Source organism: Gallus gallus, chromosome 11, assembly GCF_016699485.2.
Source record: "Gallus gallus isolate bGalGal1 chromosome 11, bGalGal1.mat.broiler.GRCg7b, whole genome shotgun sequence".
Lineage (NCBI taxonomy): Eukaryota > Metazoa > Chordata > Aves > Galliformes > Phasianidae > Gallus > Gallus gallus.
The window spans coordinates 12,809,694-12,828,470 of record NC_052542.1 but is presented as its reverse complement, the minus strand read 5'-3'; the positions used below and the strand labels follow the sequence as shown (position 1 = coordinate 12,828,470).

Here is an 18,777-nt window from a genome sequence, read left to right as displayed (position 1 = left end):
TAAAATAATTTCACATGCTCTGCAGACCATTACCATTTTGTAATTTTAAAGAGAGATGAAGACAATCCTTGCACAAGGACGTTTCAGGTGTTCTTTACCCATAACCATTTTTAGTGATTACAACTTTTTTATTCTATTGCTATGTTTGCTGATTATGTACTTCATGTAAAACATCTTAAGGAAATCATCCTTTACACTGTATGATTTGCATTCGTCATTATTTTTTACTATGACTAGTATAACTATTATACTATGACTATAACCTCTTTAATTCATTCCATGAAAGATTTGAAAAAAAAAAAAGAAAAGAAATTAGACCTACTTTTTGGATCATTAAGTAGTGCATAATCTTCAAATGGGACATTAAAAACTGTAATCAGTGACATCACCATGACAACCGATTAAGAATTGTCTAGAGAAGCCTCTGAAAATGCAATTTTTTAATATAATACATTTAAATGAGTTCATCAGAACAAAGCACTCTAAGTAGATTTATTATGAATTGAACATCTAGAAATAATTTGGATATACAATGAACACTGAAATTTTTTCACTCTGACTTCAGGAGATAGGGGGTGGCATCAAAATTCTTTCTTGACTTTGATAGACTTAGCAGGGGAGGGAATATCAAAGAAAAAATCAGTTGTCTTGCACTAACAGACTGGATTTCATTAACTGGTTTTGGGGCATGCTTCTTCCTGTATTATTTAGTCTCCTAACGTGTAGCTACAGTTTACACCAGGTGAGGGCCTCTAAGAATTAGGCATTGCTTAAATTCCCCTTACGCTTTAGCCTGATGATCTTACATGAAGCTATGCCCACTGTCCTGCTCACTCTAATGAGTGAAACTGGAAGCAGCAGAAACATCATTCTGTCACATATCAACAGTAAAATATAAATAAAACATCATACAATGTCTACTTGCAGTATATTGTGTTACATACCTATATAAACGATATGCTTAGTAGTTGAGGAAAAAATACTCATGGGACTAAAGGCCAATCAAAATAATATTTTTATCTGTATCACAGAAGATTAAAGAGAAATACATATATACATGTTTTACAGATAATCTGTTTGAAAAGATTAGCTATACTTAACAAGAGTAAACTACCCAGCATGCATGAGCCCTGGCTCATCCTCAGAACAGCTAAAAGAATGTAGGAATTTCTTCCTCATGTCTCCCAGTTTCCAAGTTGCCTCTCTAAGTTACAGCTTGTTCTTGTCTTTTATGGTTATGTCTCCTTCTTCTGCCAGCTGTATTTTTTATGCCCTTTTCTAGAACAGAACTTGCACTAGTGACGTTGTTGCAAGCAGACTGCATGTTTAGAACAAAGACTTTCCACAACGCTGCCTTGTGTAAGTGCTATTGTTGCAGAATGGGGAGGAGGTTTAAGTTTCATCATAGTAGAAGCTCTCACTTAGAATGATACAGTGTTTTTCTACTGCAAGAAGTTCACAACAGGGACAGTATGTCAGTCACTGTAATCTGCCACTATTCTACGTTGGCTGGGTCCGCAATATTTTATATCAGCTGCAAATCTGCCTCTTAAAAGCATGCTGGTCCATCCTAAAGCACGATGAAACTAGGAACGTTTTAGTCAAGGACTGCGTCTCAGACTGAAATGACAGTCTGTCTTTGGCATGCTCACCCTCCAAAAACTTTAACGCAGCTGCAGAAAAATGTTCTTAATGCCTTCAGAAATCTGACTGATTTGAATTGGTATCAAAACCAGAGGCATTCCCAAATCACCAATCCCTTTTGAAAACCCAGGCTATTATACTTACAAAACACTGACTCTCCATTAAACTCCTTGTTATTCTTTTTCTAATGAGACACTTTACCAGCCTGTCATCACCCGCTGTGATTAATTCTCTACTTGTAAAATTTTAGCTCTCTCTCTGCTGCTGCTGTTAATGTGCTTTGTACCAAATAAAAATGAAGCTGATGTTTACAAATCCTGTCTGGAGGTTGCTTTAAAAAAGCCCTTCTTTGCCTTACATTAATGAGGCCAAGTACACCAATTTTTGTTCAAAATTATTCTGGATAATTAAACACTGTAACAGACTACCATGGAAGATGTAAAACTCACTATTGTTTAAATGGCTCTAAAATATAATATCTTTCAAAATATATGCCTACCTGTCCATGGTCCACATACAGACGAATTCAGATTTGAAGATCGTATGCATTCTTCTCATCTAATGTTTGTGAATCTAGGAATAAGAAAAACCTTTTTGAAAAACAAAACAAAACAAAACAACAGGATTTACTCATACAGTTATCTTGAGTAAAAACTGATAAAAAAACTGCACAGCACAGAATCTTGTACTGTTGAGTGCACTCAGGACAGTGCAGAATTTATCTCAGGCAGATTAGGAAACAAGCACCATAGCAATAGAAACCTGTAATTCTTTGCTGTATGGTTCTCTGGAAAATGGCTTCCCCGAGGGTGTTATCTAAAATTACAAGTGAAAAAGTACTTGCTGACTGGTATAATGATGAGCACAGAAACATTACGTATGCTCCTTGACTCTGCTTCTACCCTCTCTAGTTCTGCATGTTCTAAAGCCAGTCCAACTCACAGTCCAAGACTGTGCAACACTTTTCACAATGCACATGAAGGAGACATCTGTACAGTTAAGTAGATCTTTGTTGAAGACTGATTTGAAAATAGATCTTCACAACAATCTAAAACCTTGACAGACAACATGGAAGTCAAAGACGGGGCTGAATCAAACTTTCACTGCTACACAGTAATGTTATTGCAATACAAGAGTGGATGCCTGCTCATCCTTCTGCTTTAGAAGAACTTCAGAAGTTATCCTATCTCACGGTTTTTAAGGAATGAAGGAAGACAACATCTAATTCATCTAATAAGCACAGTGGCAGCGTTCGGATTGCTGGCCTCTCGGGAGCTAATGCATTTACAAAGCTTTTATGCTGGAGACAGTTAGCCTTCTCCCTTCTTCATACTAAATACATTTCATTAAATTAATTAGGATGAAGCCATCTGCTTTCTTTAAATGTTTTAATCTTAAAATCTTCTAATGCCTTACAAATCTCAAATGTCAAAATCTCATAGAGTAGATATGTCTTGCAAGAATGCTCATTTCTAGTAGTATTCAATCGTCCATTTACTTATATACACCTATCTACAAAAACAAACAAACAACAAAAAACCACAGAAGGTTGTATTCTGGTGCTGTGATTATACACGTCTTTCTACTGTTTTCCCAGAACCTATGGAGGATTCCCACTGCCATCTTGGGAAAATGCTGCACTGTCCAAATTTTCAAAAAACAGTAAAAAGGAACAAATAGATGAAATTCATTCTTATTAGGAAACTAAAGAAAAAACAACAGGAAAAGCCTCTACAAAACAACAAACTGGTGTGTGTAAATTACCAGCAATTCACTGAAAGAGAGAAAGTGGAAACCAGGTTATAATGAAGACAAAGTAAGAAGTCACAGTAAGAGAAAAACAGACAACAGAATCTCAAGGCCTGCATTTTTCTCCCCTTGAGTACAAACTTAAAGCCAACAGAACCTCAAATCATCTCCTTCCACTTGAAATCTGACTGTCCTCACCAACAGAGAACTTAAAAGCAGTATTTTAAAAGCTATGTTGTTAGAACATTTATTAATCAAAAGCTCAAGGACTAATTGAAAGATATGTACATTTTTTCTAACAGAGCAATCTCTCTTAAAATCATTATTTCATCCACAGGAGTTTTTAGGATAGCTTTTAAATATAATCTAAAATGCCAGATGAATTTTATATGTTGCAGTGAAATATATACTTTTAAAAATGAAGGATATACATCATAATTGCTTCTTTGTCCTGCTGTGTCAGTTTGAATACAAGATGTGACAGTTCTGGTATTAATGGACACCGGTCCATGGGAAATTAAACTGAACAGAGTACTTCACAGAAACGTATGCATTTCCCTTATTTCTTTCCTGGTAGATCTAAGTTGAAAATCTAGGGTATAGACAAGCACAAGCTCTCCCTGCCAGCTCTCAGCTGTATGAATTCAAATGATTTCCACTCAAAATGTCATGTTGGTTTGTTAGTGCTTAGTCAAGCTAAAAACAGTCTACCTTGTGGCATGATACAGATAAACCTTTCAAAGTGCAAAGTCCTGAGTCCCACTGTGCTGCTGCCTTGCCAGCTCATTTTAAAAGTATCAGTTTAAGGATGCATCATTTGGAGACATGTCTGGAAAGCATTTATTATTATATTTTCCTGTTACAACCATAGCCCAGATCTGAAATGAGTACAGGGAAGCATCATTATGCATCATCACTGAATCCCGAACTGCAAGTCTGGAACAGCACGCACTATCAATCACCGTGCTACTTAAGTTATCTGCAATTGTCCTGAGTACATCAGCTATTGGACAGACCATATTCCACATGAAGTCAGTTTAAAAGCACCCATTAACTTCAATGAGAAAATTGAGATATTAAAATACCAGTTGTTCAATTTTGTTTCCTTATTTTCCTGTCACTGCGTTTTCATTAAACTTATTTATTTTTCTGTACTAGAAACTTGCCACTTGATACTAATGAATAATCACTATGATTACTATACCAGTGGCTTTCTAAGGTGCATTTTAAAAAGAAAGCTGAATGGTTCTGTGTTATTTTGACACTTAACAAAGACATAAATAATATTTACTACAAGGTCACATTTTAAATAATTTGGAATACTCAACAAACTGTTACAAATCTACGGTAAAGAAGCAAGCACGCTAGGAAAGCTCTGAACTCTGAGATTTTGCTCCTTTAAATGCCTTTAGAGCTGTGTATTTTATGACAAAAAAAAAAAAAAAAAGAGGTAGGAGAATGGCAATCAAGTTCACGAAGCAGCATTATCTGCATTCACTGTCAAATGCTGGAAGTTGAGCTTTGTATTCGAATTCCTTCTGGGACATCACATCTTTTCAGTTCTCTGCAGGCCAGTTCCGCGCTCCCGCTGGGGCTGGGGGGCCCGAATGGGTGCAGCAAGCCCATGTACTGTCTGCAGGATTAACTCAGAGCTGCTCTCGTTCCCTATTACACTCATCCAGACAGTGATTAAGTAAACAGTATTAATGTTTTAAAAAGGTAAATAGGAAGTACTGGCATCACCATAAACTAAGATGACAATTTTGGACACATGGATAACGAGTATAGGCATTGCTTTCTCAAGAAAAATTATTGCAAGGCGCTCTGCTGTATAACATATGAGAGAGACATGTATAAATAATATTAAAATACGCTACTAGAAGATGCTATCCATTTTTTCATAGCACTTATACATCGTAGTGTGCATTAGCTCTTACTGTCCTACTCAACACAGCATTAAATAACTAAAGGGGAGGATGTCTATTAATCATTTACTGATTACTAATAGATTATTTATAAGCAGCCATAAATTAGATGTGCCATTTTCACAATAAAAATATATTATTTAGGGCACAGACCTGATGAAATTAATGTAGATTCAATATAATTGTTTAACAAAACTTTATACGGTTTAAGGTTAAGAATGTGGGAGAACTTGCAACACTGGAAATGATATATATTAATGCAGTGCTAGTGCCCTAGAAAAAACTGCACAACACGCTGTGCTGTGCTATCCACATACAAAGCCATTACTGCAACCTTATCTATGGTCTCTGTTGCATTTGAGAACAGATCTCACACACAAGTCAGTAAGACTTTTAACACCAAGCTCGTGGGAACACAACCAGGTCCTTGAGGCAGGGATCCTCAGCTGGCACAAATCAGGCCATTTCAGTTTGGACTGTATAGAACCAGGGGTGGTTATTTCATCTGTGCCTCACAGGACAAGGTGTGAGCACTGCACATATCCAGGAAAAGACCAGTTCTCCAGACCAACAAACACAGGAGCAAAGCTCTCTAATTGCTTAACCAATTTAATGAGTTTCTATTAGGGAGGGAACTGTCTGAATTTCTTCATTCATTAGCACAATATCCGTGTTGCTTGCCTCCAAGCAGCCCACAACTTGGCAGAGAACAGCTTTAAATCAGAACTTCTGCTGGACTCAGCTTCAACACGCAACGATGCCTTAACGGAAGGCTCCCAGTGACTGATTAACTGCACTGTTTGAAAATTGTACATTCTAGCAGCCAAGTTTGGCTTTGATCCTTCCTGAATTAATTCCATGCTGGTAAAACTCAGTTTACCATAAGAAGTATGAATTTTAATACACCCAAAGCTGATGGCGTGGCCAGCAGCAGTTTATGATCAGCATTGTCTCAAATTGCACATCTGTGCATCCCCACACCTGTCCTTACAGCTTGTTCTGACAGCTGCACGTACCTCCCAGAACGAGTGAACGAGTCATTGCTAATTCAAAGGTAATGTCAAAGAACTATTAAAAGCCAAGTTTTATTTCCTTCCCATCTTTTACCCATCTCCAAACTACAAATCTTATTCATGTCAAAGAAGAAAGATTTCAAATTTTTTCAGCCTCAGCTTATTGGGCCATTTGATACAACTGAAAATATATCCCGTGTGACAACGTTTTCTCTCTTGCTAAAGACACAAGCAGGAATAAAATATGCTAGAAATGATATAAATGTCAGGAATGTCAACAGAATTCAGAGATTTCTGTGATATTCAGAATAGTTTTGGAGCATCTTTAATGACAGACAAAATGCTGAACTTATCTGAGGAACAAGAGGATCACCAGTGATTTACCTGCATGTTTTACGAGGAAAGATGAATTCCCCCAACAGCAGAATCAAAGCAGAAACTTGGCTAAGAGTTGCCCCATAGTCTCTGTGTCCTCCTGGTATGTAAGAAATAATCTGAGTGTTTCATCTGGGGCACTGGGGCACTCTGCCCCTTCCAAGCTTTCTTGCCCTGAGGGCAACAGTGTCAGAGACCCACCTGCACTATGGGTGTGTGATTGGGAGGACAACTCATGTCTGTCACCTGCTTGAGAAACTGCAGCAGTCAGCATGCAGCAGCTTGAAACTTTGCCTTCTGTCTGCGAAACAGATTGTCCATATGTAATTGGATGCTGACATAAAATAAGTTTGAGTTCTGGAAACTTGTTATTTTTAAAAATAACTTTTCACTACAGCAATTTGGAGAAAGACGGTGCAACCACCATCAAAATGATGGCAATAGGCAGTATTTTTATCAACAGCAGAAACAGAGATGTGATCTTCTTTGTATCCCCTGCAAGCCATGTGATACTATGGATATCCTGAAGCATGTGTGCAACTACCTTCTAAAGTAAATGAAGCTCCAAAGCATTTCTTCTTCAGCTAGAGCACGTATGTGAGTTTGGAGTGCTGATGGAGCATTTTCTCACTCTATTCACAAAGACCTGCCAGTGAAGACTGTGCGTATATAGCATTAAGTCTCCCTTCGTGTATGGAAGTCACAGGACACCAGAAAAAAAAAGTCAAACATCTAGATAAGGTCAGTTATCAGCATTTTTTTTTTCCTTTAAGCTCAAAATGATTATTAGACAAAAGCACTCACTGGTGAGCAGCATCTGTTCCACATACTAGTTTGGCTAAATATTGCCTGGTAACTAATGAAGCACATACGTTTTCCACAGGTTTTTCTTCAAGCAAACTTTGCTTTTCTTATTATTTTGAATTTTCTAAGGATATTTAGAAGACAGCAAACAATCTACATCACATCCTAGTGGTCTGTAAGGCTTATCACTAACTAAAAATCTTGTTCTCCCTGACATTTTTAATCTACTAGTGGATAGCTTACTTATACAGCAGCAATACTTTTTACAATTTTTTAAATCATATATCACCAAGCATTACTATCCTCAGTTTCTAGTAAGGGAAACATGTAGGAAGAAAGACAGCTTTGCTGACTGCTCCCTAAGCCCATTCCACACTCCGTCACAATTTCAAAACCCCGTGTTGGTGGGGAAAGCAGTGTCAGAACTCAGAATGAGGACAGGTACCTGCCCCTTGTTTAGCAGCACAAACCAAACACATACAGCAGTAGCAGATGGTATGCGGTTTTTTACATTCAAGTAAATCCTTCTGTAGTCTTATTCATGTGCCCCACAGATCCTATCTCCTACTGATAGAGAGCTACTGAAAACAATAAAGACCTCATACATGAAAAGGAACCTGTTAAAAAACATGAACACGTTTCTCAAGTAAGTGAAGGGACTGTGTGGCTCAGGGGAATGGTTATTGAATTTTAGAAAGCTTTAAATCTGAGAGGCCTTTTTGAATCCATCCCAGATTCACTGTGAATGAAAGCCATTACCATCGTATATGCGCTGAAGTATGTGAGATGAATTTGGTGTCTCAATCCAGTGTCTTTTGAGCAGTCATTCGGATCACAAAGTCACCGTGACATCTTTCAGTAACTGGCATCCTTATTGATGGAATCAACAGGATTTAATGGCCATGGAGACTGAACTACCTTCACTCACACTTCAGGCATATTGATGAGGCAGAGAGGATGTTTGTGCTGTCATTGACTATACTATTGCTGCCTGAAGATAAACAGTGGGATTTCAGTTTTCAAGGCTGTCAATCTGGCATTTCCTACAAGATAGAAATTCACTGAAAACAAAGACAGAAATTCAGTGAAAAAAAAGAGAAGGAATGTTCTATCTCCAAACAGTACTAATAATGATGAATAGCATGTAAGACCATTGTTAATAACATATACATTCATTTGAAATAAAAGACACATGCCAAATTTTGTGTGTCCTGGTTCTAAGTCCTTAAAAACACCAGATGTATGTGGAGAGCAAGGGAAAAGGCAGCACAAGTGTATACCATAGCCCTCCAGGGATGGGGCATCCACATCCTCCTTGGGCAACCTGTTCCAGTGTGTCACCACCCTCTACGTGAAAAACTTCCTCCTAATATCCAACCTAAACCTCCCCTGTCTCAGTTTAAAACTACTCCCCCTTGTCCTATCACTGTCCACCCTTGTAAACAGCCATTCCCCCTCCTATTTATATGCTCCCTTCAAGTATTGGAAGGCCACAATGAGGTCTCCCTGGATCCTTCTCTTCTCCAAGCTAAACAAGCCCAGTTCCCTCAACCTTTCTTCATAGGAGAGGTGCTCCAGCCCTCTGATTATCTTAGTGGCCCTCCTCTGGACCTGCTCCAAGAGCTCCACATCCTTCCTGTAGTGGGAACCCCAGGCTTGGATGCAGTACTCCAGTAACTCCATTTGAGTTTATAGGAAAAATTCAAATAGCTGCCAAGGTATTGTGAAAAGAAAGAAAAAAAGGATAGGAACAGCTGCTGTGTGAATCTCAGAGTTTGGAGTCTTCTACTCTTCCATTGAAAAGGCATGTGAAAGTGAGAGGCTTACTTTGAAGGGGTTAGAACATAGGCTGACTACTTTGATAATTGAAATGAAAATGGAAGACTATTCTTTAACTGCTTTTTGGCAAGAAAATATTTAAGATATTTCTTGAATCAGAAAAAGAGCAGATTTATCACTGATCTTTAGTTTTGTAAAGAACTTACAAGAAAACTCCCATTGCCCCAGGTACCAAGTTGAAACAAATGCTAGGGATTTCAAAGACAGTTAATAAGATGAAAGAGGAAAGAGCTCTGAACCACTCTGTTAGGACAACTGTTGCAAATAACAATGCCTAAGTCTTGCAAGGTAATCTCTTCTTCTGAGTACTGGCCTGGTCAGAAGATAATGTAATAGAAATCTTAAAGACAGACATTTTTCAAGATGACAATCCTATTTCTCAAATCCAGGAATTTTATCTAATTTGTGTGAGCTTCAAGGAGGCTTTACAAGTGTGTGCATAACTGAATGAATTGCTGAAACTTCTGGTATGCCTCCAGCTTTCCAAATGAAGCCTTTCTTCATTCAGTCACTTTGTCTCTGGGATTGCAGCACCACAGATAACTATATACGTCACCTGTACCTGACAAATCCATAGCCTGCAGTAAGAAAGAAGACATATGGTTTATATCACAACTAATATGTATCTTAGCAGTCAATCAGTGTGTATCTGTATAAGTGTAAAGATATACAGGACAGTTTGTCAGCTGGATGACCTTTCTGTCACCCACTCATTGAGCCACTGAATTTATCAGCCTGGAGGCTACACACTGGAGACTGCAACAATTCTTTCATTGCATAAAGGTGGCCTAAGAGAAGAAGTCACTTTTCATAAGCCAAATGATAAAACACTATTGTAACTGAAACACATATGAACACATTTGCTTGCCAAGCTCATACTTCGCAATGCTCAGGCTTTAAGTTGTTTTTTCTTGTTTGTTTTCCTGGAGTTTATTTTTCATTATTTCACTGTTATAATTATTGTTTCTTATTTTTAGTCTCTACCATTCATTTCAGTCACTGCTGTAGCTTATCAGATTGTATCTGTAGGAAACACTAATTATGAAATAGAATCTTCTCAAATTTACGTTTGAATCATAGATTATATAAACACAGCTAACAAAATCTACTTCCTCTGTGCACTTTGTTTAGCTCTACAAAAACCAGCAAAAACAGAAGTTTTGCCCTTATTAAGTGGGAATTATTAGCCCGTGTTATTTACAGGACTAAATTCCACAGAGTTTTTATGGTGCTATAAAGGATAAAAAGACATTAGTAGGAATCAATAGGAACTATAGCACCAAAGTATGCACTTTTTAAAAGGTCATTTTATGGTAGGGAGTAAAATCTGGATTTCATCACTTAGTTATCTCTGATAAATGTCTTCCTTCTGGAGGAGGTAAGATGCATGGTCCTGTTATCCAAGGAAAACAAACAGGAACAAGCTCACAGATATCAGTGACTGTAAGACATAGCACAGGCTGAAAGTTCAGATTTTGATTCAACTTCACTCCTCAAAGTCAAAATGTTGGCAATAACTATGACCTAGTTTTGGACCCACACTAGCGAGGAAACTCTCCCCTTTACTGGAAGTTATTTTACAAGACATTATGTTTACCTGTAGCATTTGTATATGCTAATTTATAAATGTATGTAAGTTTATAAACATACATATTTGTTTATATACACAGTCCTCACTGCTCCATTGCTGTTCACTGGCTATTGTTACAAGACAGCCTTTACCAAAAATCCTTACTTCTATACAGTGTATTCTACCAATTTATCTTTTCCCCAATTGCCTTTATCTCTCAAATGTTCCTTAAATCCAGTACACAGTTTGAAACGTGACTGACCAGTGCACGGTTGATTATGTACAATTAAAATATTAACAAAGAGGTTTACAAGCAATCCTGTCTTGTTTTTCCAGAGACAAATTAGTAATATATGAATCAAGAACAGAAATCTTGTATTTCAGTTGGCTGTCTTCAGAAACTGCTACAGTAATTGCACGTAAGTAAATTAGAGTTTATAATGTAAACATTAATAAGGTCTATATAATGTTTGTGCACAAAAAGTGCAGTAACAGAGCACAATATCTACCTTTCCAGAATGCTGGTATTAAAAAGATGATAACAATGTGTTTCTCTGCTTGGTTGTTCTCTAGAGATAAAGTTAAAAAATTATTTTTGTAATACTGCAGAAGGTAGAAAATATTTCTATTTAATGATAACTATCTATACATTCTTGTCTGAATAAAGCAAAAAAAAACTAAACCAGTATACATACAAGTACAATATCCATGAAGATTAAAAATAGCTATATACTTAGAGAGATTTCAAGAAGCACTACTGTCTAGATCATGGTGGGTTGTTGAGGATCAATGAAGAGATTCAGGTGCATGCGTACCAAGAAAAGAGCCACTGTTTCTGACTTTCTGAAACTTTCCCAAGTATTTTAGCATGTTAGTAAAATTTTGATGGCATTGCTAAGCTTTTAATTAGTGCATAATTAATAATTGCATTAATTACCAGAAGGCTGTCTATGTGGACATGTGTAGCAACGTCCAAAGTCTTTGACCCATACTGCAAGATGATGAAACAGCTCAGAGCAGCACCGTATGAAATAAGTAAGCCCAAATATACACTGGGTGGCTGAAAAGCAGGGCAGGATCATTGTGCGCAACACTACATAAAACAGATACAGATACCTGATTTCTTACAGCTGTCTTACATACACTATATTGGGGGGGAAAGGAAAGGAACTAGAATCTTTTGCTCACATTTTTATGAATATTATGACTTTTATCTACCATGATACAGCAACTGAGCCCAATACTCATGTGCAGATCACTGTACTTGCATATCACCGTACTTGCATAGAAAACTCTTCAAAAGGATCATATTGAAAATAAAGATTGGGTCAAAAGAACAAAATCAATCTTATTTGTTCAATGACATTTAGCTGGGAACAAACCACAAAACATCCCTTAATTTGCTGTACCCTATTTACTTAACTCTAGCTATTACTTCAACTCAGTATGAATAAACACAAGTTTGTAGCTAATCAAGAAAACTACATATAACGTACAAGAAGCATACTGTACTTTGGTAATCTCTGCTACATGTTTCGTTTTTAAAGGTCATGGGATTAAGTGCTTTTATCTCATTTCTACTAGCTCTTTAGTTTTGTATTTTGCCTTATTGGATTATACTTGTATAATGTTTCTAGTAAGGTACTAGATGTCAGATGTAATGCTACTGCAACTTAATTATTTGACATGCACTTTTGCCTAATTTTAGAACATACTCTGTGTTAAGACTATGTCTAAATATACAGAATGTATGTCTTCAGTATTTATCTGCCACAACATATTCAGTGGTCTGCTTTAAGTTTTAGATTCATAACTTATGGACTAAAGGATAACAAGTAGGGAATGAGAACCTGTAGTTTTGAAAGGTGAAATAATTGCATAATGACAGTACCGTGTATGAGATCAAGCACTGTATTTTATTCTTTTTGACTGCACTTTTTTTTTTTTTTTGTCCCAACTCATGAAAGAAAGAAAGAAAGAAAGAAAGACAGACAGACAGACAGATTGAAGGTACCAGCATGTTTCACTCAGTAAGACGAGGCATTACATACATAGGTAATGAGATACATAGTAGAATAGTAGAATCGTTTGGCTTGCATTGTCAAACAGCCGGATTGCCCATCTTCCACCTAACCACTGCTCCTCACTGCTCTCGAATCAGCCCATCAGGCTAGCAGAGGGGCTAAATTAACATAAAGGAGCAGTCCTAAGCGCATGTGAACAACCATACATTACCTGGCATCCAATGCTGGATTGAATTTAGCTACCTGAGGAACGTGCTTTGAAATGCCTATGTCATGCAAAGACAAGCTTAGCACATTTTGCAAGATTAGGTCAGTTGCCCTGAGCTAATTTAATACATATCTAAGTATATGCGCTCATTTCTGTTTGCTTGCTTTTGTGCAATAGAACACTGAAAATTGGAATCTTGAGGGGAAAAAAAGCAAACCTTTCATTTATGTAAATTGGAAATCATCTGAATTAAACAGACGGGTTTTTTTGTTTTTTGTTTTTTTTTTTAATAGTTGCTAACATTCTACATGTCTGAAAACTTTATGCTTGAAGGGGCTTATCATAAATAGACTTTTATGAAGGTCCCTCAAGGCAGATGAGTGCACTTCTAGAAAATTAGACACAGCTTTGTTTGAAAGCATCCTAAATTTCTTTAATTTCAATGAGAGAAAAATTGTCAAGTAACATGTAGCGTCAATTTTGCACCAATCATCTGTAATGCAGTTTGTCAGTAACATCCATTCTTAATTCAAAGTATGCTCATTTTATTTTCCTTTTTTTAAAAAATAGAACTTCCACCAATATTTTCTGCTAAACAGACTGTAAAATAAATGCAAAACAGGTGACTCTCTTCATCCATACACAATCATATAGCTTTGGAAAATGATTTTGATAACTGTTCCAGTATGTCTCCAACACAAACTCAAATTACAATATTTAAGGTTAAAGGTTAGAAGACTTCTTCACCTACAAGTCAATCTCCACTATCCTGGCCATTAGCTTTTTCTAGTTACTTTAAGTGTTACATTTAAAGCCTTTGTTTATTTAATTACCTCTGCAAAGAAATAAACTGAATTATACTCTCTAAACTATATATGTAGATACTTGAAGGCAGCTCCCAGGGAAATTTCTGCTTTCACACCAGTACATACTGCAGTTGCTGTACTGACATAACTGAAGATACTCCAGAAATTCATCAGTGTAGCATAGGTCAGATGGTGGTCCCTGTGCTCTGTAAGCTGTTGACCTATTCAGAGAAAGGTCAGTTTGTTGTAGAAGACAGTTTAAAAGTGGTAAAGAACATAACACATCCTGATGCTAAGCACTTTTGATCTGACCAGGGTACTGAATTGTTTGCACACGCATTAACTAACAGAAACACAGACATGTCGAAGTACATAAGAGTTGATCTGGTGTGAGAGATTCTGCAACCTCAGACACACATCGTTAATGTAATTTAATTTAGCCTCCTCTTCATGACACTTGGGCAGAAACTTTATCAGCTTGTAAAGCAGAAAATTCCACTCCCTAATGTGTATGTTCTTTGATACCACAGTGGTTTATAGAATTTCTGTAAATTTTGCAAGCATGGGCTCCTAATGTACAGATCTTAATTCTACAAGAACAACAAAAAAGAAAACATGAGGAAGCAGGAAAGAAATCAACTCTGATTAAAAGAAAAATAACAATAAAAAAGTAAAAACAACAAGGAAAAGTAAAATGCTTGTTAACTTTTCTACACCAAATCCTATCCATGAAGTATTGTCCAAGGTGCTAAGCTCTGTTCTTTTCATCATCCCTTCATAAATTTCATATGCAAAATTAGTCACTGAGATTCCTCCTGCTTTAGATTAGCCATTGTGAAATTTGGATATTTATTTCACATTTTTATGAAGCTGAACTGAACAAACTGCCAGCATAACTCACACTATATTGATTCAGTGCCAGTGCTAGTTAATGGAGAAGCCGATTCTCACTGAATGTATGACCTACTGATATCCCAAGGCAGTTTTTGTTTCAAATACCTCTAAACACACTGAATTATTTAGAGTTCAAAAACGTTACAAATGCTTGCCAAATCTGCAGCATCTATACTCATATATGCAGGTATTTTGGTGCTTTTATAAACATTTGTATGAATTGAAATTTGGCTGAATGCACCACAGCTATATTTCTTTAATAAATTTATAAACTGAAGATAGAATGAACTATGTAAGAACATAATAATATTGAGATAATTTGGGTACTTAGCAATGTATGGTCTTTAAGAAAGACACATGTAGAAGCACATTGTATGCCTGCATTGTAAGGACCATTTGATTTCACACTATGTAGATTAGAACTCAGAAACTTGTTATAGAGCATCACTATTAAATACACAGTGCCCATATGTGCTTCATGTTTCTTCAGCCTCTGTTTCAGAAGAAATTATCTGCAAACTCATTGGGCCGAATTATTTAAACTGTAATTTGATTAACTGTAACGGAGTTACACCAGTGACGAATTCAGTCAGCGCAAGTCTATGGCCCTAAGGTTGCAATTTACTGATTCTTTTTATGTCATTAACCACTATTTTCAAAGAAGTACACTATGGTATAGAGTACTTGTTGGCAGTCTAGATTTTTTTTTTTTTTCTGTAAAGTATAAAGCCCAAGTCTTCCTCAGATATTCAAATAAAGATTTAAAAGCTTTGACCAGGAAAATTTTCATAAATATTTTCCAGCTGGCTCATGGGTATTGACACATATATGTTTCAACATCAAGAAATGATAAGAGACTTAATAACAGATATACTGTGAGAAAGGATCTACTTAAATTCTTTATTCAATCAGGTGTGAAACAGTATAATATCTTAAGGGGACACATTTGGTAGCATGAAAGACAAGTGCAGTGAGGCTTGAACTTACTAAATTCATTGCATTCTTCAACCTTAGAGCTGCAAATAGATTATTTTTTAAACCTATCAAGAGATTAGCAGGCATTCTGCAAGCAACTAGTATTGTGAAGCAATTTAAGTCTTTTTGTTTTTAGCTGGTTTAGTGGTTGCTAACCAGCTAAACTGCACGGTTTACATTTCTTACAGGCATTTTGGTTTTCATCATTTCACTCAGTAACTTCTAGGCTAATAGCCTGCATTTCCAAGACCAACACAGACAACAAATCCACCACTCAAAATGAATTTGAAAGTGCAGCTTTAGGAAAGATAAAAGCTTCCGTTCTCAAGCAGAGTTTCCGAGGTAGGTTAAAAAGTGTCTGTATTAAAATACAGACGCAGCTGTTGCTTTGTGAACTTAGACCTGACAAACGACCCTGAAATTTGCTTAGTCTCTGGGAAATTACTGCAGTTACCCAAGCAAGTCCTTCTGAGGATGATACAGCAATAAGATATCCTTTGTCACTCTCCTGTGTTTTCCTGATTGAATGGAGCAGGAAGAGCTAGAAGTGTTCTCTTCTTTATTTTCAGTTATAGATTTCTATTAATTATCTTTATAAAATGGATTTCACTTATTTTGAAAATTATATAAACTTTTTACTATTTCAGTCTGGCAACACTTTACTATCAAAGTTACCAAAATTTGCTGACATCCTAAACTTTCCCTGCATTGATGTATATCACTTATCTTCCTTTGAAACTTGCAGTTAGTACACGGACAGATGGATGCACTGAAGTATGATATTAATCAAAAAGAAATCCAAAAATATGCTGGAGTATCTTAGGCCAGCCACATACTTGAGTGCGCACTTCCTATCTGGGCAGTTAGGATTCCCCTTGGTTTTGCATAGAAGACTACACGCATTTTCATGCAGCTAGAACACTTTACTTGGTATTTATTAACAAAGAAGCATTCTTCATCGAGTCTACTAATTTGGTTTGTTCTGTTGGTGCAGCTTCTGATGTCCAGAAGGCTGTTGCTTCCATATGCTCACTTGTAACTGCCACAACAAAATCTCTGCTATGAAGCGATAGAAAGGGAGCACAGTATCAAACTTCACACCTGAGGCGAAGCAAAGCTGTGACTCTGTAAAGAATGAAAGCTGGCTCAGAAGGTTGCTGTTTGACAACAGCAACCAGTCTTCAGCTCTGGTAATTCACATGGGAATTATGAAAAGGCAAACATACACGATGGGGCGTGTTCTGTGGCATACTATTGTATATGTTTTTTCTGATGTATCTGGAAGTACTTAGTACTGGCAGTGGCAGTACAGGCAGGACCTGGCAGTGCCATACTGAAACAAAATCAGTGTGGGTTTCTTCACACATTGTTCTTTCAGGGCTGTCTTCAAGGTATTCTCAGACAGAAGCGTTCTAAAAGTTTTGTGTGTGAGCATGCTATTTGTGTTTCAGGCTATTATTATACATGACCAAGAATTTTTAAATGCAGATTTCTCTGACAGCATGAACTGAGACAGATTTTAGCATTCACTTCTGTCAGTTTAGCTTCAAGCTTTCCTTGCACTTGATTTGTAACTCTTAGTGGATAACACAATCCTTGTATATGAGCTACGAGTTCTATGCAGCTTTTTTACTCAGAACTCCATGTTCAAAATCAAAGTTACATATAAACATTTGCCAGAGCAATCCAATCACTGTACAAACAATAACTAAAAATGATATTTTCAAGAGTATAAGACAAATTAATATAAAGCGTGTTATGAAACCTTTGAAGCACAACAAAAGGAGCCATGGTTAAAATTTTAACAAGTAGAATCATTAACCAAACAAAATCTGACAGCACAGCCTTGCACTTCCAGTCACACGTGCTCAGAACAAAGGCTTGGTATGTGAGGCAACTTTAATAGGTCCCTCCGCATATGACTAATATTTCCTCAAACAGACATTTTTTAGTTTATATTTTATTCTAGATCTTGAAATGTCATATTCTATTACTCTGTGTCACTCGTAAGGATTGCTATAAGCGCAGACTACCACTGAAAGAAGTGCATCTCATCATCATCATGTGGGATGAAAAACAAATGTTAAAATCTGCAAAAGTAATATTTATTAAAATTCAAACCAGCTATTCTATAATCTTTCTCTAAACTACATTCCAAACTGCACATAGAAAAAATGGCAATGGCATGAATTTGTCCAAAAAAGTCCTGGTTTGCACGCACAGACACAGTAGACAAGAAAAGGGGGACATGCTCACTGCCATCAGCTATGCTACAGCTCAGCTAATCTCACTGAAGAATGAAAGGTGAGAAAGCAGAGCATTTGTCTTTTTTGCTTTTAGGTGACTCTCCCCAATGGTGTGAAACACAGTCATATCATGTTGAAAACATTTTTCTTGTATTTAGGAGAATTGGGCAAACGCAAAACCAATACATTTTGAATGAACTGATTCTTTGGATAATGCTGACTGACTGTGGAAACCTGTAAGTAGTCTCAAAATGCTAGTGCAGAATTGAACATAAGTGCATCTTAATGAAAGTACAGTAAGCACCTGGGACAGAAAGGGGTTTGAAAAATATGTTGATAAAGCTTATCTGGGCACAGAAGGCTATTCCAAATTCTATACATATACAGCAAAATTCTTGTAATGGTGCCTACCACACATTTAAAATGCATTTCCTTTTTCCTATAATTGCAACGTATAACTGTAAATGAATCTAGTATACTTTAATATAAAGTCATCTAGAAGATAAAACTGCCAACACTGAAACATTTACCTGACAGACAGTCCAAATTCAGTTACAAACACAACCAAAGGAAGAAATCAAACCAAACAAACTGGTATCTGACGTAACAGAAAGATACTTAACATTTTCTAATTTGACACTGTGAAAGAGCTTACTGGGTAATGATCTCAGCTAATGACCCACACTGCAGCTTTCCTGACTGTGC

The 18,777-nt window shown here is 36.7% G+C and overlaps 1 protein-coding gene and 1 long non-coding RNA gene across 49 annotated transcripts in view; one reads left to right on the top strand and one right to left on the bottom strand.

The window, feature by feature from the left end:
• Positions 1-18,777, bottom strand: part of LOC107056831 — a 274,267-nt gene that overhangs the window by 84,345 nt on the left and 171,145 nt on the right. For all 5 annotated transcript variants that reach the window (XR_005862943.2, XR_005862941.2, XR_005862944.2 and 2 more), the window contains exon 4: positions 2,144-2,217. This is a non-coding gene — a long non-coding RNA (uncharacterized LOC107056831). The remainder of the gene's footprint in view (positions 1-2,143; positions 2,218-18,777) is intronic.
• Positions 1-18,777, top strand: part of LOC107054313 — a 209,996-nt gene that overhangs the window by 188,260 nt on the left and 2,959 nt on the right. For 38 of the 44 annotated variants that reach the window (XR_006931180.1, XR_006931184.1, XR_006931185.1 and 35 more), the window contains 2 exons: positions 1,283-1,359; positions 2,556-4,148. The gene's annotated coding sequence lies outside the window, so the exon portion shown is untranslated. Of the gene's footprint in view, positions 1-1,282; positions 1,360-2,555; positions 4,149-11,255; positions 11,339-16,014; positions 16,169-18,777 lie in introns of those variants that run through there. The other 6 variants (XR_006931167.1, XR_006931164.1, XR_006931168.1 and 3 more) reach the window with 6 other exon arrangements.